General features: G+C 33.1%; 1 long non-coding RNA gene across 1 annotated transcript; it reads right to left on the bottom strand.

Moving 5' to 3' along the window:
- Positions 1–352: 352 nt before the first annotated feature.
- Positions 353–2,838, bottom strand: LOC122313927. Its single transcript, XR_006243541.1, has 4 exons — positions 2,612–2,838; positions 1,711–1,809; positions 1,329–1,438; positions 353–706 (listed from the first exon to the last, which is right to left on the bottom strand). It is a non-coding gene; the product is annotated as an uncharacterized LOC122313927 (long non-coding RNA).
- Between the last annotated feature and the right edge of the window lie 24,299 nt (positions 2,839–27,137).

The raw sequence follows: 27,137 nt of genomic DNA, 5'->3' as shown, positions 1-27,137 counted from the left end.
ACAATTTTTTTTTTATTGTTGATGTTGTTTGTTTGTTTTTTATTTTATTTTATAAATTATATCGATTTTTATCCACTCAAATCAAATGAGATTCTTTTCCTTCTTCATAGCATTACTTAGAAAAAGAGAGAAAAAAAATGTAAAGTGTTTTAAATCTCAATGAAATTTGGGAACAACTAAAAGAAAGAGCAGTAGTAGCTTATGTTTGAAAAAGTACTGTATTCTGCATACATGGGTGAAAGATAACATGATGACTGTTGAACATTAATGAAAAAATCTGTCAAATTTTAGAAAATTATAGGTTGGAAATGCAAGTGTCTGGGACACATAATAACTAGATCCATCCAATGACTTTTGCTTTCAAACAGCCATGCTTTTGGATAAAGAATTATAAACTAATACCCATTATTCATTTTGTTGGAATTCAGACGTTACTAGTAATACAGACTCAATAATAGGTAGTCCCAACCATCTGGAAATGCCATGATTCTGTCTAAGACAACACTCTTGTCTCATAATAATATGAAACCAAGACTGAACAAAAGAGAAACTGACTCCCCAATTCTCACTTAACATTCTTAGCAAACCACACCAACAGGTTCTGATGGGCCTCCTCGGCAGGCTTCACAGCTGGCTTGTCTTTTACATCATATCTAACCATCCAACCATGTGCAACTTTCGGGAATATCTTAACATAGCCATCCACCTGATAATAATCAGAATGATTAGATTAAAACAAAGTATTTGACAAGTGGAAGAAAGTTGTTACCCTAAAGATTAAAACAAAGTATTTGACAACGGTCAACCATATACCAGTGAGTTATTTTCTGAACTGAAAAAAGAAATTTCTAAACTCATCTACAGAGTGCTCCCAATCTTCAAAGCTCTAGTCATTTCTATTTCGTTTGCTTTGAAAAAATGGTTGACCACCTCCACATTGTTTATGCATTGACTCTTGTTTTCATTTTAGTGTTCTAGATAAATATTAAGAATTGGTAAAAGTATTAATTACATTTCCATTTTTGTATGAAAAATTAGGGCCTGTGGAATGGTTTTTACTAAATAATATGCCTTCACTCCAGTCTTTCAGAATTTTAAATTTTAAATTAGAGTAAAACTGAATTGACATATACACACGTCCCTTTTGTGTTCCTATATTTTCAGAATTTGCCCTGTCACCATGTCTCATTTCTGTCTGCGCTCCATACAAATATTTCCAAGCTTAAGCAACGCCCCACTCCTCACTATTTACAGTTACCTAGATACAAAATGCAGTACATACAACCTATGTTACCAGTTGATGGCATCCAACAGAAGATTATTAATACCTGTGAAGAGTGTAAAGGTTGCGAACATTCCTGCCTGCATCAGGCGATAGGTATTTTCCATTCTCTCTATCGAGATCAAGTTGCAACAGGAACTCATATTGGTCATTTATCTGTTGGCAATCAGTGGAACAGATGATGCTTGTCAAAAAAATCAATGTAACAGATGATTATAAAAACAGGCCCTTAAAGGAAAATACCAGATGAAATAAAAACCATATATGGAATCCAAAATTATAAGGTGTCAATTATCCTAGGCATATTTCAAATAAAGTCAAAAGCTCTGCTGATCTACCAAAATTGAAGATGCAAAGCAAGCATACATAGAAATTCTTCAAATATGCAATGATGGTAAAAAAAATAATGGATCCACTCTGCAACTCACCTTTACCATGGTATCTCGCATAAAGTCATACTCAAATCTTTTTAGCAGTAGTTGGAGGACAGGTGGAAAATCAATGAACAAAACACCTTTCCTAACATCCTGAAAGGTCAAATGTAGAAAAGTTTCTTTAAAACCATACTAAAGAAGTGGACATTCAAGCAAAAATACTGGGTACATTTAGAGAAATCCAAGGGGACATAAAGAAGAAAGATAATATCTATAACAATCTTGGTCCACTCGTGTAAGAGGACGAGTATATATTAATTATGCTAGTTACAATCTCTCAGTATAAACGACGAGAAATTGAACTGACCAGTTTATGGGCAGCAGATGACCAAAAATGAATTCTAATGAATTAATGGATACCTAAATGATGCTTACTGCTAAACCAAAAATCTATTGACACTCTTGTTGCAAATACTGGAGTATTGTTCCCTAAGCTTGTTAAGGAAAGCTATCTATTGACTTATGTAAATTGTCGACCCTAAAACCAAGTGGTTCAGAAACAGAGAAAAAAATGAAAAGAAGGCACCTCTGTTTTGTTTCCATTTCACCATTCCCTTCCGAGAATCAAATGGCCCCTAATTTACATTGAAGTTTACAATATTTCAAATAACAACAACAGTAGCCACAATACTTCAAATAAATAACACTAGTAGCCAGAATTTTTACTTCAATTCAAGAAACTTTTAGCTCTATATATTTAAACTAAAAGCTAATAAAATCCTTTCAAAACCAACATGAAAAAATGTTTGTTAGACTTGATCTATATTCGAACCCTAAAATCGAAAACCCCTTTAATACAATCACAATAAAACAAATCAGTCCCATATTCTAAAAATCCCTTGTCAAAATCGTCACAAAGATGGTACAATCACAAAATCTCAAATCACATACTTACCAGATGGCTTGAATGGTACTGCGTCGACGGGTAATGACTGGAGTGGCTTGCTTTCGTGCGAAATGTTGCTCTCAGATTTTTTTGGTAGCCAACGGAAAGAAAATCAAAGAGAAAAGGGAAAGAAATTGTGGACTCTGTGACGTATAGTGACAGAGAAATGTTGCTCTTGAATCCAAGCGAGCGAGCGAGAGAGAGAGAGAGAGAGAGAGAGAGAGAGAGAGAGAGAGAGAGAGGGGGGAAGTGAGGAAAGTGATGCGCTCGCGGGGAGAAGAAGGAGATTTAAAAGAATTACTACCGTGACTTCTTATTACAGCGACTAGAAGTCGCGGTAATAAGTCAATTTTAAGGTGACGAAATTGTGGTAAATTTTTTGTCGCTGTAATAAGTTATTAAGACGGCTGATAAATAGGAAATTGAGGTATATTTGACCATACTATTTCCGGCAAAAAAAAGTCGCGGGAAAAAGTCTTTAATTCTAGCTAGTTTCCCGCATAGCCACAAAATTCTGACTGCAATAAAAATATGTGTATTTCCTGCTATATTAGTGTCGCCGGAAATAAAAATAGCCTAATCTACTACTTTTTTTTGTAGTGCTTTTAGTTATTGCAAAAAACCATATATTCCATATATTTTGAAATCTATACACCACAATATCCTGTTGACAATATGTAACTCTATTTATAGCCTTTACAAATTGGGGGGAAAAAAAAATATTACTTACCAAGGACTAGAATTTGTTAAGGTCGGCCCGAAATTCCAGAAGAAAGGATCAAGTTGGATGCATGGTAGTTAAAAGTATTTATGACTTTCACCAACAAATTTAGGATATTTATAATTTGGAATTAAACGTAAGACTAAATTGGTACATTGAAATCATAACCTAGTACTCGGAAAAATTATTTAAATTAAAGACTTTAAAAAAAAAAAAAAAAAGGTGGGAATCAAGATGCAGCTCATGTACTGAGACATGCAGCAGGCATGCATGCAGTAATTGTAAATTTGGAGTAACTATTTGCATCGTCCTCGAGCACTGATCATCAATGATCGATCTCATGCACGATGATCATCATGCAGTATATGAACAGATCGAGTAGTACTGTCAAAATTGTATAAAGGGTAAATGTTCTCGTGGTACGCGCTCAATATAAAGTCATTTATGATTTATCTCTGATAACTTACATTGCGCGCATGCATTTACTAGTGAGAAAAGATTTTTTTTTTTTAATATAAATCTCATATTTTATTATCTTTTTAAAATGATTATGTAGTATTTATGCATTTCATGATTATATATATAATAATATATGCATGCCCAACGCCCCTAATATATATGCTATTAATTTGATTACGAAAATAAAATTGGTACTGTTTGGTCATAAATAATTTTTATCTCAAATATAAAATTTTCATCTCATTATTATAATTTTTTTAAATTTTTATATAAAATATAATAAATAATTTAATTTTTTTCCTATTTTTTAAATTTCAATATAATAATAATAATAATAAAATATAATATTTTAATATTTAATTTTAAAATTTAAAATTTTCATTAAAAAAATTTCAATAATCAAACAGAACCTAAGAGAGTGCATGGAACGAACAAGTTCTGAGAGCCACAGGCCAGGACGACAAGGCCAACGTAATCATTAAGAATGTTAATCATAAGGAGTACTAGTAAGAGGTCCGGTCTAGCTAGTTGATGATCATGAATCTGCAACTTCCCAGAAAAATTTCGAAAACATTTATAAGCAGCTCTTATTATAACAATCTTGCCCAGAATCCAATGGATCCTGTTTTAATAGATCGAGGTAAGTTAATAGATCGCGTACCTGTTTGGGGGGAGTAAATTAAGCTGTTTTTATCACACAAGAGATTCTATTAAATTCTTCAATTTCCATGCATGCATGTATCAACCATATGCTTTTACTTCCCCGTCCTTGCTCGGTAGGAAATACCTGAAGGCAGTACTATTTACTGTCCACTCCTGCTAAAGTTAGCTGGAACCTGCAAAGACCTTTCATTTCACCTAAATAATGCTTTGGGCGGGGCGGGGGACAGCCATGCATAAATCATTCTCGGTTTTGCTACACAACCACCCAACACTCCAATATCTTATTTTTTTTTTAATTTTTATTATTTTATTTTTTATTAAATATTTAATATATAAATAATGAATAAAATAATTAAATTAATTTAAAAATAAATAAATTAAAAAAAAAATATTAAAAAAATATTAAAAATTTGAAAAAGGATAAGATGTTGGGGTGTTGAGAGGTTGTGTAGATTTTTTCAATCATTCTAGCCTTGAATAGTTTTAATGGTTGCTTAATTAATTAGTATTTTAAAATTTAAATTAAAATTATTTTGACTCCTTTAATTAAAATTATTTTTCAACGTATTCAGTTCACTCACTACAACAAATATGGCTTTTAGTGACAGATTATAAATAGTGACGGTTTCTAAACTGTGACTAAAACGTATTTACTATGACGGTTTGTAAGAACTGTCACTAAATGTTGGGCAAGAATTTCAAAACGTTCGGATGTTTAACATAATACGTTCGCACGTCAAAGTAACGTTCGAATGTTATGTATATTTACGTGCAAACGTAAAAAAAAAATTAGCGCGAACGTTCGAACGTTATACATAATTACGTGCGAACGTGAATATATTAGCGCCAATGTTTGAATGTTAATGTGATAAAGTTCGAACGTTATATGTTAAATTACATAAATTAACCATAATATATATTTTTTTAATAGTAAGGTTGAGTAACGTTATATTAAAAAAAAATTAAGAGTAGAAATTAAGCTACACAATACATACATTAAATATTTGTGTCCATTACATATGTCGAAAATAAAAAACATTCGAATGATAAATTTTTACAAATCACTTTCAGAACTGCTGGTTTACAAAAGATCGAAACTCCTCAGTCAATGTCTCAACCTTATTGTTTAACACATCTACATGATGTGCAAGATGTGCGACAGCCTGATCTATATGTGCAATCTGTCTATCGATCTGTCGGTCTATATGCGCCTTCATATCTGTCATCATTGTATCAACCCAAGCAAGTCGCACATCCCCAGCAGATGTAACTCCCGGCTGCTGACTAGTACTTGCCGATGGGCGAGCAACATCGGCTCCAGACTCAGTCGGGGGAACAAGATCTGGCGTAGGACCAGACTGACGCCGAGCTGAGCCTCTCCCCTGTCCAATGCTCCGGCGGTGTGTGGTTATGTCGATAGGGCTCATCTGGTTTATAACCATCTCCTCCACCTGGAGTGGCACTCGCCGGGCTAGTAATAAGCGGCTGATGATGACTTCGTACGGGAGATTATCCCTGGTAACGATGCTGGCCTCGTAACGGATCCACTCAAATATAATAAGGGGCAAGCCAATGGGCTCACCACGTGCCAAGCCAATCAGGAACTGTGCACGAGCCCGACTGAATGTGCTCTTATGTGCCACCGGGTCTACATTTGTTGCAACAAAAATGTGCAACATGTGAAAGAAAGGCAGCAGCTGATTCTGGCTGAAGGAGTTCGACCTATCGAGCTTTGTGCGGTCCGTGCCAGTGAGGATGTAGAAATCTTGGTCCCGCTCATCGCCACCAACCTCAGCAGCAATAGGATCGCCCTCGGGTCGATCTTCTTCATGACTGGGCATAAACTCAACAAGGCCCGAAGATGAAGCAGAAGCGGCTGGATCTGCCTCGAATATGCTCGGGGAAAATGCAGCTGCTATGTCATCAGCCTGAGCAGCTGTCGACTCAGGTAGTATACGCGAAATCTAGAGCAAGTCGGCGAGAACATCCGCCGAGAACTGAAACTGTACACCACGTACACTGAGAGTATGGGATGATGCATCGTTAGGCATGGTGGCCATCCCAATGTAAAACTCTCGAACCATTGTGGGGTAAATCTTTCCCCTCAATGTGCATATGGGGCCCCAGCCTCTGGTGATGAAGACGTCTCTCAGCGTCTTTTGCTCCCAGCTGAGCTCATCAAACTCATTAATGAGGATTTCTCGTTCCCCCATAACAGTTCATGCCCCCAGTCGAGCAATGTCCGGATTGCCTCCATCCCTCCCTCGCTTCTTTGTCGTCATATACTGAGCCATATCCTGAAAATAAAATAAAAATATATAAGTTATAACATTTTAAAAAAATGATTATAATCACAGATACATACGTATTATGACATATATGGATTATACTAAAAATTAAAATATCATCCTTATAAATTTACATAATTTTGCCAGTAAAACTTTTAAATAATTTCACTTTTTCAATATATAAAATAATAATACCTAAAAGAAACAATATAAAAATTTTTTTATAGGAAACGTTCGAACGTTAATACAATGTACGTTCGCACGTTAAAATAGGTGCGAATTTACAAAGATGATACGTTCGGACGTTTTTATCGAACGTTTCATTCAAACGTTCGATAAAAACGTGCGAATAAGTTCATTACGTCCGAACGTATTATCTAAACGTTCGGACGTAATGAATTTGAACCGTCATACGTTCGGATGTTCTTACTAGCCAAAGAATACCAACGGTTTACGTTCGAACGTTTTATCCAACGTTACGTTAGAGCGTTGGATAAAAATGTTTGCACGTAAAACTAATACGTTCGCACGTTACAATATAACGTGCGAACATAAAGAATACAAAAGGTCACAGGTTCGGACGTTGTGTCGTGACGTCCGAACGTTACGACACAGAAACGCTGAGTCGACTCAGCCATTACCGAAAGTTTCAAAACGCATGTTTCGAAGCCACAAACAACCAAAATATGCATTTCAAAAGATGGGGAATGTTTCTACGGTCCTATTCTATCATTTTACTGCGAATGGTGGCCGGAAATACAAGTTTTATAATCGGGCTACGGTGGGTTTCGAATTTTTGAAACCCACCGATTAAAAGCAAGGAAATAGAAGAGGGAGAGGGCACATTACCTTTTAGTGACGGTTGCGGTGGCGGATGGCGACGGTTGCGGCGGCGTGCGTGGCGGAGGGGATGAGAGAGTTTGAGTTTTATAACCGGTTTCGTACAAGTTATGGCCTGGAAACCGTCGTGCCTGACCTTATATACAGTTAACGTCCGAACGTTAATTAATTAACGTTCGGACGTTAACTGCACTTGCGAACGTTATGCAGATTACGTTCGGACATAAAAGCATACGTGCGAATGTATAACTTGTACGTTCGAACGTTGTGTTAACATGCGAACGTACTATAGTATATGTTCGGATGTCAACCAAAACGTCCGAACGTTTTGGTTATAACATTCGAACGTTTTTACACTATATATTATATTATATATATTATATAATATATTATTATAATATATATTATATTACCTATATATTACTATATAATATGATATATAATATATAATATATAATATTATATAATGTATAATATTATATACGTATAATATACGTATATTATATAGTATATAGTGTTAATAGTGTATATAGCGTATACTATATACTGTTATACGTGTATATAGTGTATACTATATACTATATACTAATGTATAATATTATATACATATAATATACGTATATTATATAGTATATAGTGTTAATAGTGTATATAGCGTATACTATATATTGTTATACGTGTATATAGTGTATACTATATACTATATAGTGTTATACTATATAGTATATAGTATATTACACTATATACTATATAGTGTATACTATATAGTGTTATATAGTATGTAGTTTTAATACGTATATAATGTTATATACGTATTATTGAAACCTATATTATATAGTATATAGTAATATAGTATACTATATTATATACGTATATTATATACGTATTATATACTATATATAGATATAATATATATTCGTATGTTATTATATATTATATTATATATACTAATATATTATATTATATCTAGTGTATACTTATATAATATTATTGTATATATTATTGTAATAATATTAATATATATATTTAATACTATTTAATATGTTAATATATATAGTAGTATTATATAGTTATAACTATATCCAATACTATAGTTAATATACTATAGTATCTATATAATAACTATAGTATATTATATAGTAATTATATAGTATATAATATATATAGTATATACATATAAAGTATATGTATAGTATACTAAATATTACACTATATTTGCAGTATATATACTATATTATATACAAGTAGTATATATAACATAGTACTAGTACTATATTATATCTATAATATATTTACTATATAATATATTATACGATATTATATAGTTATTATATATAGATAACATACTATATAATACTTATACTATATTATAGACTATAATATAGATAATAGATTCAACCATGCCAAGTAATATACTTAAAAATATACTGGGCCTTGGAATAACAGTTAAAATATACTGGGCCTTGGAATAAACTAGATTCAACCATGCCAAGTAATGAATCATGGAAATTATAATGTCTTCCATCTCTTAAACAGAGTAATACTGAAGCATTTAGTCCATTTCTGGTAAGTGGTTTTACAGCCACTTGTACTAATCCAATATGTATAAATGAATATTTCTGTTCCTTATGGTGTTTAATGGCTTCTTTTGTTAATAGTTGTAATGATTCATAATCATTATTTAGGCTAATAGTCTTTTCTACTGTTTTAATTGTATAATTTGTGAGGAATGATAATTTTGAAGAAAAAGTTGAATATTTATATATTTGGTTTTTAGGTACATTAGGAATTGTCCAATCTTGTAAATTTCTTTCTATGTCTATAATGCTATAATCTTCTTGATTTACATTTTCAGTTTCTAAAGGTGTGTTAACCGTAGATGTTTCAGGTTTGAATAAAGAATTCATTGAAATAGAATTTTTATGCAAAGATTTCCTATATAAAAGAGAAATAAGTAGATTAAGATCTTGAGGGAACACCACCGGGACCACCCTTAAAGCCTCCTTGGCAAGATTGGGCTGACCAACGGATTTTCACGGCTTACCATCACAAGATTCTCAATATACTCTATTTTCTTTTATGTAGGTTACCGTTGATAAAATTCTATACCAACGAATTTTTACTCTTTTTTTTTTTTTTTTTTTTTTTTTTTTTTTTTTTTTATAAAGCAAGAATACTTAGGTGATTTTTTAAACTTTTAATTTCAGATCTTAAGAAGTTACAGTGATCTTCTAATTCTTCTATTGCAGCTTGCCTACTTCTATATACGTGATATCTTTCCATCATTGAGCAATAATCTAGTTTCATTAATAATTGTTTTTCTTTAAGATGTTTTATCCTTTCTTGTAAATTATTTAATTCAAGTCTCAAATTATATTCTAAACAATTTAATTCATAGCGATCACGGAAACCAACATTATGTGCGTAATAATTCATCATGAAATTAAACATAAACAGAATGAAACAACAATAAAATAAAATAAAATAAATATAACTATATATATAGATCATTATCTTACACAAGAACAAAGAATAAGAATATTAAGTGCCTATAAGCATGATGAAAATCTGCAGGAGATTAAGACAGAAGATGGTCAACCTATAGAAGATGCTGTTAATACTCTAATATTTATATTAACAAAACATTTTGTAGGTGATCCTTCCCAATTTAAAGAAAGAACTAGTGATTTATTAATCAATTTAAGATGTCCTAGATTATCTGATTTTAGATGGTATAAAGATGTCTTTCTAACTAAAGTTATGATCAGAGATGATTGCCAACAACCATACTGGAAGGAAAAGTTCATAGCCGGACTTCCATATTACTTCGCCCAAAAGGTACGAGAATCTTTAGTAAAATCAGATGGTACTATTGATTTTATTAATCTTACGTATGGAGATATAATATCTTCTATTAATAGAACTGGTCTGACTATGTGTAATGATATAAGATTAAAAAAGCAAATGGAAAAAGAAAAGAAATTTGCTACAAAAGAATTAGGTACCTTTTGTGAACAGTTTGGTTATTCTCCATTATTAGCTCCTTCTACAAGACACAAAAAAGGAAAAAGAATTTATAAAACTTATCCAACTAAGAAAAGAAATTATAAGAAACCTTATAAAAAACCCAATGAAAAATCCGTATATAAGAAACCAGTAAAGAATACAAAAAAGTTTAATAAAAAGAAAAAACAAATTGTATGTTATAAATGTGGAAAGGTTGGACATTATGCATCAAATTGTAAGGTTAAAAAAGAAATTAATGAATTAGATATACCTGAAGAAGTAAAAGAAAAATTATTAAATATCTTTATACAATCAAGTGAAGAAGATGAAATTTCTTCAGAAGAAGATGAAATTTACCAATTAAAAGAATCAAGTTTTTCAGAACAATCTTCTGATAACAAGTCAGAAGAAGATGAAATTCATGTTTGTAATTGTTTAGATAGAAATAATTGTATCTGTAATAAAACTATTAACGTATTATCTTCACATGAAAATATTATATTAGAATTAATAGATAAAATTAATAATCCACAAGAAAGAAAAGAATATTTAGAAAAATTAAAAGATACTTTTAGTAATCCCAAGACTTTTGAACTCAATTCAACCCCCTCATCATATGATTTTATGGAAATAGTAAATAGATTTCAATCAGAAAAACAAAATATTACTTTAAAAGATTTACATCAAGAAATTAATGAAATAAAGAAAGAAATTAGAAATTTGAAAGCTTCTAATACCAAACTTGAAGTTTCTAATGAACAATTATTACAAGAAATTATACTATTAAAAATAGATAAAAATAATGACACTCATAAAAAAGAACAAGGAGAAAGCTCAGTAAAAATTACAAAAGAAGAATCAGATAATTTTATAAACATACTTAATAAAATGAATTTTCAAAAATGGTATACTGAAGTAACTATTTCAATTAATGAAGAATTCTCTTTTTCTGCAATAGCCTTATTAGATACAGGTGCAGATTTAAACTGCATACAAGAAGGAATAATACCCTCTAAATATTTTGAAAAAACAAAAGAGACATTATCTCAAGCTAATGGAGCAAAATTAAATATAAATTATAAATTATCAAATGCGCATATATGTAATAATGGAATTTGCTTTAAAACAACATTCATTCTAGTAAAAAATATCAACACCAAAGTAATATTAGGAAACCCATTTCTTGCTTTACTTTACCCTTTCTCTGTAACAGAAGAAGGAATTTCTACTAAAATATTAGGAAAAGAAATTCAATTTAAATTTTTATTCCCTCCAGTCTCAAGAGAGATTAATTCCTTAAAAGAAGCATCATTGACTAAAGAAATTAATTTTTTAACAAAAGTCAAAATCAAAAGAAAAGAAAAACAAATAAATTTCTTAAAACAAGAATTAAAATACAAAAGAATTGAAGAACAATTAAAAGATCCTTTATTAATCCAAAAAATTAATAATTTCAAAAATATAATTGAAAACGAAGTATGCTCTAATTTACCTAATGCTTTTTGGAGTAGAAAACAACATATAGTCGAATTACCTTATGAAAAAGAATTTTCTGAAAAGAATATTCCTACTAAGGCCAGACCCATTCAAATGAATAAAGAATTATTAGAATTCTGTAAACAAGAAATTAATGATCTATTAACTAAAGGACTTATTAGAAAGAGCAAATCACCATGGAGCTGTGCTGCTTTTTATGTACAAAAACAAGCAGAATTAGAAAGAGGTGTTCCTAGATTAGTTATAAATTATAAGCCTTTAAATAAAGTTTTACAATGGATTAGATACCCTATTCCTAATAAAAAAGATTTATTATCCCGACTTTATGCTGCTACTATATTTTCAAAATTTGACATGAAAAGCGGATTTTGGCAAATCCAGATTGCTGAAAAAGATAGATACAAAACTGCATTTACAGTCCCTTTTGGACATTATGAATGGAATGTTATGCCTTTCGGATTAAAAAATGCTCCTAGTGAATTTCAAAATATTATGAACGAAATATTTACACCTTTTACCCATTTTTCTATAGTTTATATAGATGATGTATTAATATTCTCTTCATCAATTGAACAACATTGGAAACATTTAAATACCTTTGTTCAAATCATTAAACAAAATGGATTAGTAGTTTCATCATCTAAAGTCAAATTATTCCAAGACAAGATTAGATTTCTTGGACATGATATTTATCAAGGAACTATTACCCCAATAAGTAGGGCCATAGAATTTGCTAATAAATTCCCTGATGAAATAAAAGATAAGCAACAACTACAAAGATTTCTAGGAAGTTTAAATTATGTTGCTGATTTTTATCAAGCACTTAGACCTTTATGTGAACCATTATTCAAGAGATTAAAAAAGAATCCACCTCCATGGACAGAGGAACATACAAATATTATAAAACAAATAAAGGCCCATGTTAAGAAATTACCATGCTTAGGACTCCCATCACCTGATGCCTTTAAAATTGTTGAAACAGATGCCTCTGATCTTGGTTATGGAGGAATTTTGAAACAAAAATTATCAAATGGAAAAGAACAGATTACTCGATTTCATTCAGGATGCTGGAATCCTGCTCAAAAGAATTACAGTACTATTAAAAAAGAAATTTTAGCTATTGTATTATGCATTTCTAAATTTCAAGATGATCTTTTGAATCAAAAGTTTTACTTAGAATTGATTGCAAATCAGCCAAGGAAGTTTTAGTAAAAGATGTTAAAAACTTGGCTGCTAAACAAATTTTTGCAAGATGGCAAGCTATTTTAAGTATTTTTGATTTTGATATTGAGCATATTAAAGGAGATTCTAATTCTCTTCCTGATTTTCTATCCCGAGAATTCTTACAGGGAAAATCATGTCTTCCTCAAAGTCCAGAGTGAAAACCAAATCCTCCTATGCCAAATCACCTTCTCCTCCTTATCCTTCACCCTGTCCTTCCGTCACACCAAAACCCTATACAGTACTAGGGACATTACCACAAAACATTAGGCCATCCTATAATCCATTTTCACCATTATCCTCCTCAAAATTACCCACATACTCAAAAGCTGTTTCTTCTACTAGTTCTTCTCCTTCTCAAATTATTAATCCTCCACCTTTATCTCAGCCCTCTGTAACTCCTATTATCTTTAAATCCCATTGGCATCCAGTCTTTCTTATTGAATCAGAATTACAGCATCTATCTGAACCTCAAAAATTACTTGACGCTTTTCTATTACCAGATTGGCATTATGTTCCGGAATCTGCTTCTCTGAACAAGAACCTCAGGAGCCTTGGTAATTTTTGAGAACATTTTTACAACATGATCATAATTATACTTTTCCCACCATTTTACAGAGACTTGGCGGGCCAAGAACATAATATTTTTGAGAGAAGGATGAGGTTTGATGACATATTCCCACTTCATGATCCAATTTAATTTTGTTTTAAGAAAGAAAAGGAGAAGTGGTGAACAGTGTGATAATGAAGGTGGACAATCATTCTGTAATGTGAAAGCCTGAAGACTCTCCTGGAGAGGTGGAGGAAGAATGAGAGATTCTGTATACTATATATTACACTATATTTGCAGTATATATACTATATTATATACAAGTAGTATATATAACATAGTACTAGTACTATATTATATCTATAATATATTTACTATATAATATATTATACGATATTATATAGTTATTATATATAGATAACATACTATATAATACTTATACTATATTATAGACTATAATATAGATAATATAGTATATAATACTTATACTATATTATAGACTATAATATAGATAATATATTATATAATATTTATACTACATTATCTAATAACTATATTACTTTAATATAGTTATTAGATATACTATATTAAAGTATACTATACTAGGATAATATACAATTTTTCCTATATAATATATTATAATATACTTGTTATAACTATAATATATAATATACTTATTATATATTATAGTTATAATATAATATATATTTTATATTATTAGTTTATATAAAGTTATAATATATATAGTACGTTCTTATATAATACTTATGTTATATATATTATAATTGGTACAAATTATATATTAATTAATATTGTATAATTTATAATTTAATTAATAAGTATATTATGAGGAATATACTAAATATATAATATGTAAATAATAATATTAACGTTCGAACCTTAATGAGAAACGTTCGGACGTTATAATAAATTCGGAGGGAAATTTCCCGCTTAAACCAAATTTGCACAGTACGTTCTAACGTTACTGACGAATACGTAGGATGGACAACAATACGTGCGAACGTACTGTATAATTATTGGGTGGGATAATTTTACGTTCGAACGTTAATGCGTAAACGTTCGCACGTAAAATGAAACGTTCGGACGTTCATTAATGAACGTCTGAACGTTAATCGCATAACAAGCAGAAAATAAAACTTTCACGCACGGGAAAGCAGATTCATTTCTGCTTTCCTCCGTGCGTGTTAGAGTGAGAGACAGAGAGAGTTTTAGAGAGACGGAGCTGGGAAGTGGAAAGCAGTGGGGAGAGACAGAGAGTTTTAGAGAGAGGAAGAGAAGAAGTGGAGGGTTATAGTGAGAGGGAGGTTGCAAAGGTATTTTTTTAAGCAATAAGGTAAATGGTTTTTCTCATTTTTTATTTGTAATATACATGATAATTATCAATGTTTTATTTCATATATATTTAACTAACTAGTATTGTGTATTTTTTGAAGGATCATTTGTTGTGAATTGTTGAGAAGTTGTGATTTTTGAAGAAGAATTTATTTAAAGCATAAGGTATATATACTAAACTCTATTGTTACATTTTATTGTGGATATAATTTGTGATTACGTTTGTGTTGTTTGGATGAATTAAAAAGAAAAATTATTGTTATTGAATATGTTTATTCTTAATGTGATAATGTTTTAGTATAGTGTATGTTTTTGAATAATAATAATTTGTTAGTTTATGCGTCTATTTTAGTAATTTGTTGTTATAAAAGAATATATATAACAATTTATTTAATAAATAAATAGTGTGATTATTTGTGTAAGAATAAAAATTTTAAAATATAATTTATTGGATGATGAAGATTATAAATTATAATATTACAATTATAACTATTATATATATAATTAGTTAAATAACTAATATAATAAATTATCATATATTACTAAGTGTCAATAATAAGGCATAACTATATAGTATATATAAAAAATCGTATTACTAAAATGATAATATAAATAAGTATTATAAAATAATAATACTTATTTATCTAATAGCTCAATAATCCTAAATATTTTATCTAATAATATATAGTATAGAGTATATTAGTATTAATCCATAATAATAATTATCATGTAATGTATAGTATTAAAAAATGATTAATAAGAAATAGATAAGTAATTATAATAATAATTACTTATTTAATAATAAAAATTATTATAATAATTATAATAATTTTGGCAATAATAATAATAATTATATAATAACTGATAACAATTAAGTGTTATCAATATATAGTATAACTAGTAATTATAATCTAATTTACTATATATTATATTAAATACGAGATAAATAAGTAAAAATTGTTATTTTATGCTATATAATAACAGATAAAATATAAGTGTTATCAGTAACTTATAATAGTAATTATAAGATATTTTATAGTAGTGTTATATATTATATAGCTGATAAATGACATATAATATAATAAATTAGGAATTATATAAGTCTACAAATAATTTCTAAGTGTTATCAATCATTAATAATATAAATATTATTAGTACATCGGGATAATTCAAACAATGTGCGCTAATTTATTTGTAGACTTTTTTGTTAGATATTGTATAACATTGCATAAATAACCTTAGACCCGTTTGGGAATTAGTGTACATTTAGGTGTACATTAATTCCTGAATTGTCCAGTGTGGACAGTTTGAGATTATATTATCTGTATTGCACATAAACGTTATTCCTACTTTGAACGTTTAGTATGAAGTTTCGATGTCTTCCTCATTTGTTCTTCGGGTATACTGTTCTTAGGGTCATAATCCCTATATGTGAACATGTATACTTGGAGAACTATGGGGAAGTGCTGCCGAAATTTTTACTAACGTTCAAAGTAGTAGAGTGACGGAACTTGTGCAATATGGAGAATATAATCTCGAATGGGATAGGACCAACTACCTTGAGAAAGAGTACTTTGAACATGATGTATCATGACATGCATGTGTATTTAACTTTACCTTAATTACTAAAAAATTAGATGTTTTTAGAAATGGATAAAAGTTGGATGCGTCTACGCGATAGACGTGGAAAAGATTACATACCCTATGCGCGTGGAGTAAGGGCCTTCATTGATTTTGCAAAGGCGTCTGCTGATAGTCGTGGTTACATTAAGTGTCCATGTCGAGGTTGTAAAAATTTGTGTGCGATAGGATTGGATGAAGCTGAAAGTCATATATTTGTGAATGGTATGGATTTGGGCTATACTCGATGGGTACTGCATGGTGAGCCGTATGCTGAATCAGCGGATGACTTATTCAGTCAGCGGGAAAATTTGCACAACGTGGATGATGATTATGAGCGAGATGAGATGGAGGAGATGTTGAGTGACATTGGAGCTGGGATGTTTATGGATGAGGTTGACGACAATGGCTCAAGTGGGCGACGGAATGATTCAGATAATTTTCCAGAAATGTGGGAAGATGCAAAGCGTGAGCTTTATCCAGGTTGTACAAAACATTCTAAAATGTCGTTTATTGTGCGGTTGCTTCACATAAAATCATTGTGTGGAATGTCAACCAAAGCAATTAACATGGTATTAGACTTATTTAACGAAGTGCTTCCCGAAGGATCTGCATTGCCGAAGAACTTTTATGAAGCGAAACAGTTGAGAAAGGGATTAGGATTTGAGTATAAGTCCATACATGCGTGCAAGAATGATTGTGTTTTATTTTGGAATGAGAACGAGGAGAAACAAGCATGTCCTGTATGCGGAGAGTCGAGGTGGAAGGATAAGAAAAGCGTTCCGGTTAAAGTATTGCGATATTTCCCATTGAAACCCTGGTTGCAAAGATTATACATGTGTAAGAAAATAGCTCACGATATGAAGTGGCACAAAGAGAAAAGAGTTCAAAATGATGGATTTATGAGGCACCCTACTGACTCACTTGCGTGGCAATCTTTCGATAATCAGTATCTAGAGTTTGGGATAGAAGCAAGGAACATGCGTCTCGGACTCACAACTGATGGATTCAACCCTTTTGGAAATATGAGTACAAGTTATAGCACTTGGCCTGTAGTGTTGATTCCGTACAATCTTCCACCATGGAGGTGCATGAAGGCGCCCAACTTTTTGTTAACTTTGCTTATCCCCGGCCCGAGATCACCTGGGAATGACATTGACGTATATTTGCAGCCGTTGATTGAAGAGTTGAAAGAGTTATGGGAAGCAGGCGTCAGAACTTATGATGTATCCACATCAACAACTTTTCAGATGCATGCTGCGGTAATGTGGACGATAAATGACTTTCCGGCATATGGGAATCTTTCTGGCTGGAGTACTAAAGGAAAGTTAGCGTGTCCGACGTGTAATAAAGAAACTACTAGTGAGTGGTTAAAATATTCTCAAAAGTTGTGTTTCATGGGTCATCGACGTTATCTACCAACTAATCATGCATGGAGAACAGAATCCGCTAAGTTTGATGGATGCGTAGAAGATAGAATTGTGCCAAATGAGTTGTCTGGGGAAGAGATCCTGGAACAATTGGTACATGTGGCAGCGAACAATTTTGGCAAAGGTCGGGGAAAGAACAAGAGAAAACGAGGCGTAGCAGAATTGAATTGGACAAAGCGTAGTATTTTTTTTGAGTTGCCGTATTGGTCGTCCTGCATGTTGCGACATAGTTTGGATGTAATGCATATTGAGAAGAATATTTGTGATAATATACTGGGTACATTGATGAGCATCAATAAAAAGACGAAAGATACGATTAAGACAAGGAAAGATCTTGAGAGAATGGGAATTAAACATAATTTGCATTTACGAGTGGATGGTGAGAGGGTGGTCATGCTGCATGCATGTTTTACAATGACAAGGGAGGAGAGGATGGACTTCTGCAAATGGTTGCAAGGTGTGAAGCTGCCAGATGGTTATGCTTCAAATATCAATAGATGCGTAAGTCATGATGATTGGAAAATTGGTGGATTGAAAAGTCATGACTGTCACGTATTTTTACAGAAGTTATTACCAGTGGGAATTCGTGGGAAGCTAACATCTGCTGTACGTGTTGCCATAACTGAACTGTGTATGTTTTTTAAGGATTTGTGTGCTCGGGTAGTGAAGCGAGATATGCTGCAGAAACTGAAAGAAGACATTGCTACTATACTATGTAAATTTGAGCAAATCTTTCCACCATCATTTTTTGATGTCATGGTCCATTTAGCAATACATTTACCCCGGGAGATCATGTTGGGTGGACCAGTACAATTCTGTTGGATGTATCCAGTTGAAAGATATTTAGGTCGACTGAAGCGCATTGTTGGGAATAAAGCCAGAGCTGAGGGTTCAATAGCAGAGGCCTATATACACGATGAATGGTTAACATTTTGCTCTTTATATCTTGCGGTGTTGAGACACAATTTATTCGTCAAGAACGAAATGCTGATCTTGCTGCTCTGCCTTCTTGTGAGCTATCAGTGTTTTCTCAGAATGTACGACCTTTGGGTGCACAAACGGGTTACGATTTACTTGAACGTTATAATTATCTGGAACGAGAAAGGTAACATTACAGAGAACGATGCACAGTCGACACCTACCGGTAAGGAATGTTTACGTTAATACTATATATACTTGAAGATGTTTGTTTCAATAAATAATATATATAACCTTCAAAATTATACTATCATCTATTAGTTGATGAGCAATTGGCTCGTCGGTCGTGGCTATACACGCGGCATCTCACTTGAGAAAAATCGAAGGCATGGTAAATTGAAAATCACAATTCCTGATAATTCCACTGGAGGAGTGAATGATAGTGCAGTAGCGCTTTCCTCCTATATTGGCACAGTAATTCGAGCTTACACTCCATTTTATGTGCGCTCCTAGAGAGATGTGCCGAATGAGATTAAGGAACACATTCGGAGTCGTGTGCTGGTGAGTTTACTTATTATATCATTTTTTTCACCTACATTAGTTTATTATATTTTTAACATAATTAATTTATAATTAGGATGAATTTGACCCCGACTTTGATCGTAGCGAGGATTTGAGAACTGTGAATGAGTTAATGGCTACACTATTCCGACGTCACAAGGGACGATGTCACGACCATTTCAAGAAATTTGAGACATTTGAAGAGGCTGCACAGTCCCCTTTCCAGCAGATGAAATTAGACGACTGGATAAAGTGTTGTGATCTTTTTGCCTCTCCAGAATATCAGGTATTTTAGATTTATTTTCTATAATTATTTACATTTATATTTGTTGTTTATATTATATGTATGTACATATATTACAATTAACGGTGAGAATTATTTTTGTAGCACTTAAGTTCTACAAATGCAAATAATAGATCTGCTCTGACTATTCACCATCGTGCTGGTTCAAGATCATTCCATCGTCTTGCTGAAAAAATGGTAATTAATAAACGCAATAATTCATATTTTTTCTTATTATTCTTTTATATAAGTACTAATATTGTCTTTTTCAAATTGCTAATGTCGTTTTCTTAGAAACGTGATGATCCTGAAAACTTTTCCCTCATTCATGTCTATGCTGCTGCTCACACTAATGAGCATAGTGAGTGGATGGATCCTGCAGCTGCAATTAATTATGTAAGCGGTGTTCCTTTTGTTGAATAAACTATGTAACATGTGATTAAATTATTTTTTATTTGTATTTCTTTTAATATGTTACTTATTGTGTGTTTTGATCTTTCAAACTGCAGGGAAAAATGATGGAGATGCAGTCAGCTTCTGGGGATTCCTCTCCTAGTGACTTGGACATTTTTTCACAGGTGCTTGGGCCCAACTCTAGTATGGCAAGAGGTTTGGGACGATCTTTCAAGCATTCCGGTTCATCTTCCTCAACCTCATCGACATCACAAATTAATAATCTTACCAAAGATTTAGAAGCTGCACGACGCAAGAATGAGTATATGAGGTCTAGACAGCAAGAGTTGGAGTCCCTCTTAGAGCGACAGTCTCATTTAGAGACGCGTTTGCAGGACCAACAAAGAGAACATGAGGAAAGAATCCGTAGTGAGGTCCAAGAGCAAGTGCAGCGGGAGATGATGATGTAAATGGAGCGTGTTATGTCATTGCAACAGAATCGTGCTGGGCGAGGAAAGAAAAAGAAATGAATTTTATTTCTGTATTACATTTTTAACATCTAATTTGAAAACAGTTTCAAACAATATTGGTTGTGAAATATGTACTGTAATGTGAAACAATTGGTTTGTTTATTAAGTGGATGAGTTTAGCATTTCTGATATGTACGTTCGAATGTAAAAAAAATACGTTTCAACAGTATTAAACGTTCGAAAATACGTTCGAACGTAACCATACAAAATAGTAACAAAACGTTCGAATGTCAAAAAAGTTTAACGTTCCAAACATCCGAACGTACACTTTACGTTCGAACTCTACTCTCTTAACATTCGAATTAACGTCCGAACGTCATGTTACAAACGTTCGGACATTATTTCATTTTCGTTGGATTCGAGATTCGAACGTAACTTTCGTACGTATAAACGTTAGAACGTTTACATTATACGTCCGGACTATAATCAACAAACGTTACCTTTTCTTGTTCGGATGTCAGCTCGTCTTTTTTACGTTCGAACGTATAATTTTACGTTCAAACGTTATATTCTATGACAGATTCTAACCATCACAGAAAATAATACGTTCGAACGTTATTTCAAACGGCACATCTCCAACCGTCACTAAAAATATTTTTAGTGACGCTTGTACAGTAAACTGTCACCAAATGTAATCCATGACGCACATTACGTGACAGTTGTGGTGACGGTCAGAAACCGTCACCAAATATATTTCGTGACGTTTTTTGCATTTCTTGTGACAGTTTCATCTGTCACTAAAACCTATTTTTGTTGTAGTGACTGTTTTAAGTGAGCCTCGGTTAATTAATTTGATCAAAGCTAATATCAGCTTAGAACTAGAATAGGGTTTACAAGATGTACCTTCACACGATAAGATATCGGTTACTTAATAAAAGTAACATTACTTTTCATAAAATATACTCATTTTAAAACATGAATGTAATATTAATTTTTGATGAGAGACTGGTCATCATATTATTAACTTATACAAGCAAAATTTTATATTGTTCGTAATTTTTGACGTGAGCCATTTTTTTCATCATTAAATTAGCTTAGTTTTGGTATCCAATAATTTTCTTCTATCGTATTTAATTTGAGGGAAATTATACTTTAATATTATATTATTTATTTTTTTAAATATATAATTATTTGGATGAGATATATTAAATGTAAAATACATGAAGAAAATACTTTTGTGTATATTCTGAATGAATCAGTATTGTAAAATATTACAAGGTATTTATACTACAAAGAGTAAAGTAAAATGAGTGTAATTACATATAAGGACAGAATAAAAAAACATATTACAATAAGACTTTATACAAGTTATTATAAAATATAATACTCCCCCTCAAGATGGAGAGTATATGGAATGAACTGCCATCTTGGCTATCGATGTAGAAAATTGGTGACTACCCAAGGCTTTAGTAAGAACATCAGCAAGTTGATGTTGAGAACCAACATGAAATGTCTTAAGAATCTCAGCTTGAAACTTGTCACGTCCAAAATGACAATCAAGCTCAATATGTTTTGTGCGCTCATGAAAGACAGGATTAGCAGCAATATAAAGTGCAGCTGTGTTATCACAAAACAAATGAGCACTATCAGAATGAGAAACTCTAAAATATGAGAGTAAGGAAAGAAGCCAAACAATTTCACAAGTTGTAGTGGCCATAGAATGATATTCCACCTCTGTTGATGAATGAGAAACTATTTGTTGTTTATTAGATTTCCAAGACACCAAGGAATCTCCAAGAAAGACACAGTAACTCATAGTAGATCTTTGAGTATCAAGGCATAAAGCCCAATCTGAATCTGTAAAAGCTTTGATCTGAAAAGAAGAATTAGCTGGAAAAAATAAACCATGTCCTAGAGTAGACTTTTTTTTTAAGAAAAAAAAGAGACGAGGTCACATGTCCATGAGTGACCCCTTCCCAATTTTATTAGAAAAAACCCTCACTTATGGCGGAGGAAAACCGTGGTTACAACTCGATGCCTGGGGGTTACAAAAAAGCCCAAAACCCAGGAATCAAAAGACCAAAACCAACTAAAGAAACCAACAACTTACAAGACCAAAAAACAACCAAAATAACCAACCTGCAAAATAGCTCACACATAAGAATCAAAAGGAAAAACCGAATTACAAGAGCATACCTCATTTCGAAAGCCTCAAATATGGCAAGCCAATTCTATCCATTCGAAGGAGACCTCGCAACTGGCTAGGCAAGTCTTCATTCTCATCAAACCAATCCCGAGTAAGGCCCCCAGCTCCCTGCTTCGCCAGAAAATCAGCCACAGCATTACCTTCACGAAAAACATGAGTTAGTCTATAATCCAAGCATTCAAGGCACGCACGAAGATCATCCCAAAAATCCTCAAGATACCAAATATTACAGGCACCCTTAGTAATCCAGTTAACCAGAAGTTGAGAATCAACCTCGATATAAACCTGTAAAAAACCATACCGACGGCACCTCCTCACACCTTCCAGTAAGCCCTTCAATTCAGCATAATTATTGGTACCCTGCCCTAAATCCATGCAGTAAGCTATACACAAATGACCACTGGTATCTCGAATAACACCCCCAGCACCAGACTGACCCGGGTTACCCAAGCTACTACCATCAGTATTAAGCTTCACCCAACCTTGTTGAGGCTTAATCCATTTCACCATAGTCACCTTCTCAGGTGGAGAAGGAGGGACCGGAATATCTAACCTCCGTAAAATATCACCATCTTGTTTAGCCAATCTCAACTGTTTTATAGACCCTTTAATAAGATAACAAATCCAATATTTAATACTGCTCCAAACCGATTCAGAGGTGTCGTCCTTCCCCTCAAGTCTAGCTTTGCAACGTCTAGCCCAGAGTTTCCAAGAAACTATAGACGGAAGAAGGCCAAAAATAATGCGAGTATAAGAAGAGTTACCAGCACGGTGAAACCAAAAATTGACCTGCTCCTGCCAAGTATTAAAAAAATCCATGTGCACACCCAAATGAATCGCAGCCAAGCGCCAAATTTGCCTCGCGAACTCACCTGTACACAAAATATGATTAAGATCCTCAAGATGACCCTCAGAACAACAATTGCATTTAGAGACTATGGGGATACCCGCCAACCTGATCTTCTCATCCACTGCCAAACAATTATTAGTAGCTTTCCACATCATAATAGAAATCTTTTTAGGGAGAATAGCATGCCAGATCCAATGAGCCCAAGGTAAAACCGGCGCCCTTACCCTTATACAATCCCAAGCAGATTTAGTGTTAAAATTGCCAGCAATATCATTTTTCCAAACAAGGACATCCTGCCCCTCCTTACGAGTGGAGAAAAAATTCACCAACTCTGTAGCTTTCTGATGACCCACAAGCCTTTCCAAAAGAGCAATATCCCACCCAGTATCAATACGACACTCTTTAATCTTCAGAAGAGGTTTATCAATAACCGGATAATGGTCACGCAGAGGACCATCATCATCCCAAGTATCATACCAAAAGGAAACATTACCATCTTTCACTAGCCACTGAGAATTATTTAAAATATCTGGGATACTTGTAGCAATCGCCTTCCAAAAACGTGTACCTTTATTAGAATCCACAAGAGATAAATGCTGACCTCGTACATATTTTCCTCTGAAAAAATCCGCCCATAAAGAGTTTCCAAGAAGCAATTTCCAGGCAAATTTCATATGTAAAGATTTCTGAACATCACCAAAATCACGGAGACCAATCCCACCTTCCTGAATGGGTTTACAAATATGTCTCCAAGCAACCCATTTACGCTTACCTTTACCTGCATTATCACCCCAGAAGAAAGAACTCAGAAGTCTATTCAATGCCACCAAGACCACATTAGGAACATGTAAAACCGCAAGCAAATGAGTAGCCATACTCGACAAAACATGCCTCAAGAGAATAGTTCTACCACTAGCCGAGAGCAGTTTCATTTTCCACCCAGCAATTTTCCTTTTAACTTTTCCAAGTAAATCATCTAAATCAGAAGCCTTCAACCTACCAGTCACAATAGGGACCCCCAAGTACTTAAAAGGAAAAAAACCCTCTGAAAAACCAGTCATCTGAAGAATCCATCTCTTACGGGGAGCCTAAATGCTCTTAGAGAAATAGATTGCGCTTTTTTCCTTACTAAGGGCTTGGCCCGACCAATTCTCATAAAGTTTCAACATTTGAGTCAATCCTCTCATAGACCTTTTACCACCATTTGCAAATATAACAATATCATCAGCATACATGAGATGAGAAACAAGCGGAGTACCCCTAGGTTGAGAAAACTGCTCAATTTTACCATGATCAAAATAGCGTCTAAGAAGATGCGAAAGCACCTCCTGCATAATGATAAACAAATAAGGAGATAAAGGATCTCCTTGCCGAAGGCCACGAGAACCTTTAAAAAACCCCAAAGAAGTGCCATTCATCATGATCTAGTACCAAGGCAGAGAAATACAAGCCTTAATCAATTCACAAACCCGTGGAGAAAACCCAAAAGCATCCATAACATGAAGTAAGAAATTCCAATCCACTCTATCATATGCCTTAGACATATCCAATTTGATAACCACATTACCCCCGTTAATTTTTTTATTACTAGCATGGACCATCTCCTGGGTTAAACTAATATTATCAAAAATACTACGACCAGGAATAAAAGCCCCTTGCTCCTGAGAAATCATTTTTGTAAGCAGACTCGTCAATCGGGCCACAATAATTTTGGAGCAAACCTTATAAATAACCGAGCAGAGACTGATGGACCGAAATTTATCAAAACCAGACGGCTTATCCACCTTAGGAATAAGAACAATATACGAAGCCGTGTAAAACCTGGGAAAGGATTTAGTATGAAAGAACTTAGTAACAGCTTCCAATAAATCATCCTTAATGAAGTCCCAACAAACACGATAAAAACCAGAACCAAAACCATCAGGGCCAGGACTACTATCAATAGGGATACTGAAGAGAGCATTTTTAATCTCCTCCATCGAGGGATCCTGACAAAGAGAAGAATTATCACCATCATCAATCACAGGAGAGACAAGATCACTCAAATCAGGTAAATCGATTCTGCAACTTTCACCCAAAAAATTTTGGAAATAATCAACAGCAGCTTTATGGATCTCAAGGGGAGATTCTAAACGAGTACCATCCACAAGACACATATCACTAATCCTCTTATGATAATTAGACTTTAAAATAGCATGAAAAAATTTAGAATTTTGGTCTCCATCTTTCAACCAAGTCTTTTTAGCCATATGAGCAAACCTAATCCCCTCTCTCTTCTTCCAAGTCAAAAGTTCCAAATTAGAGACCAGGAGATCATAAGCATCCTCATCATTAAAACAATCTTGAAGACGGTTATCTAACCTCTCAATGCGAGATTCTAGATCTTTTATGATAACCGTAGTTCTCCCAAACACATGCTGATTCCACTCCCTTAAGGCCACCTTGACCCTTTTCAATTTATAAGAAAACTTTTGTAGCCCAAAACCAAACCCGACTTGATTCCAAATTACCCCTTTAATAAAACTCAGAAAATCCTCATGATCTGTCCACATATGTTGAAAACGAAAAGGATTCGGGCCATACTTAAAAGGGTCTTCCCCCATAGCAATCACCAGAGGGGAATGATCTGAAGTGGAACGACCCAAAACATGATAATAAACATTCGAAAAAAGGTTCATAAAATTAGAATCAATGAAGCACCTATCTAATCTAGCCCAACTCCGAGCTAAGCCACCTTGGCCATTGCACCAAGTCATAAGAGGACCCTTAAAACACATATCCATCAGGCCACAATTATGAAGACAAAGATTAAAGTCCTCCATAGCAGAGAAATTCCGAGGATGCCCACCTCTCCTCTCCGAGTCCTCTTTAATAATATTAAAGTCCCCACATAGAACCCACGGAAGAGTACCACTACCAGTAGCCTCCAAATCCTCCCAAAGGATCTGCCTCTCAACACGACTACATTTAGCATACACAACTGTAAGAACAAACTCATGATCATTATCCTTCACCTGCACAGTCACATATTGGCTAGAACCAGCCAACAAGTTAACAGAAACAACAGAATTCCACAAAATCCAAATTTTTCCATCATACATAGAATTCGTAAGATAAGAATCACATCTAAACCGATTTAAAAAACTAGGAATTCTACTATCCGGCAAAAAAGGTTCAGCAAGAGCAATGATATTAGGCTTATAACT

The sequence above is a fragment of the Carya illinoinensis genome, chromosome 6, assembly GCF_018687715.1.
Source record: "Carya illinoinensis cultivar Pawnee chromosome 6, C.illinoinensisPawnee_v1, whole genome shotgun sequence".
In the NCBI taxonomy this organism is placed as follows: Eukaryota; Viridiplantae; Streptophyta; class Magnoliopsida; order Fagales; family Juglandaceae; genus Carya; species Carya illinoinensis.
The sequence above is the reverse complement of the archived record's forward strand: the minus strand, read 5'-3'. Positions and strand labels throughout refer to the sequence as shown.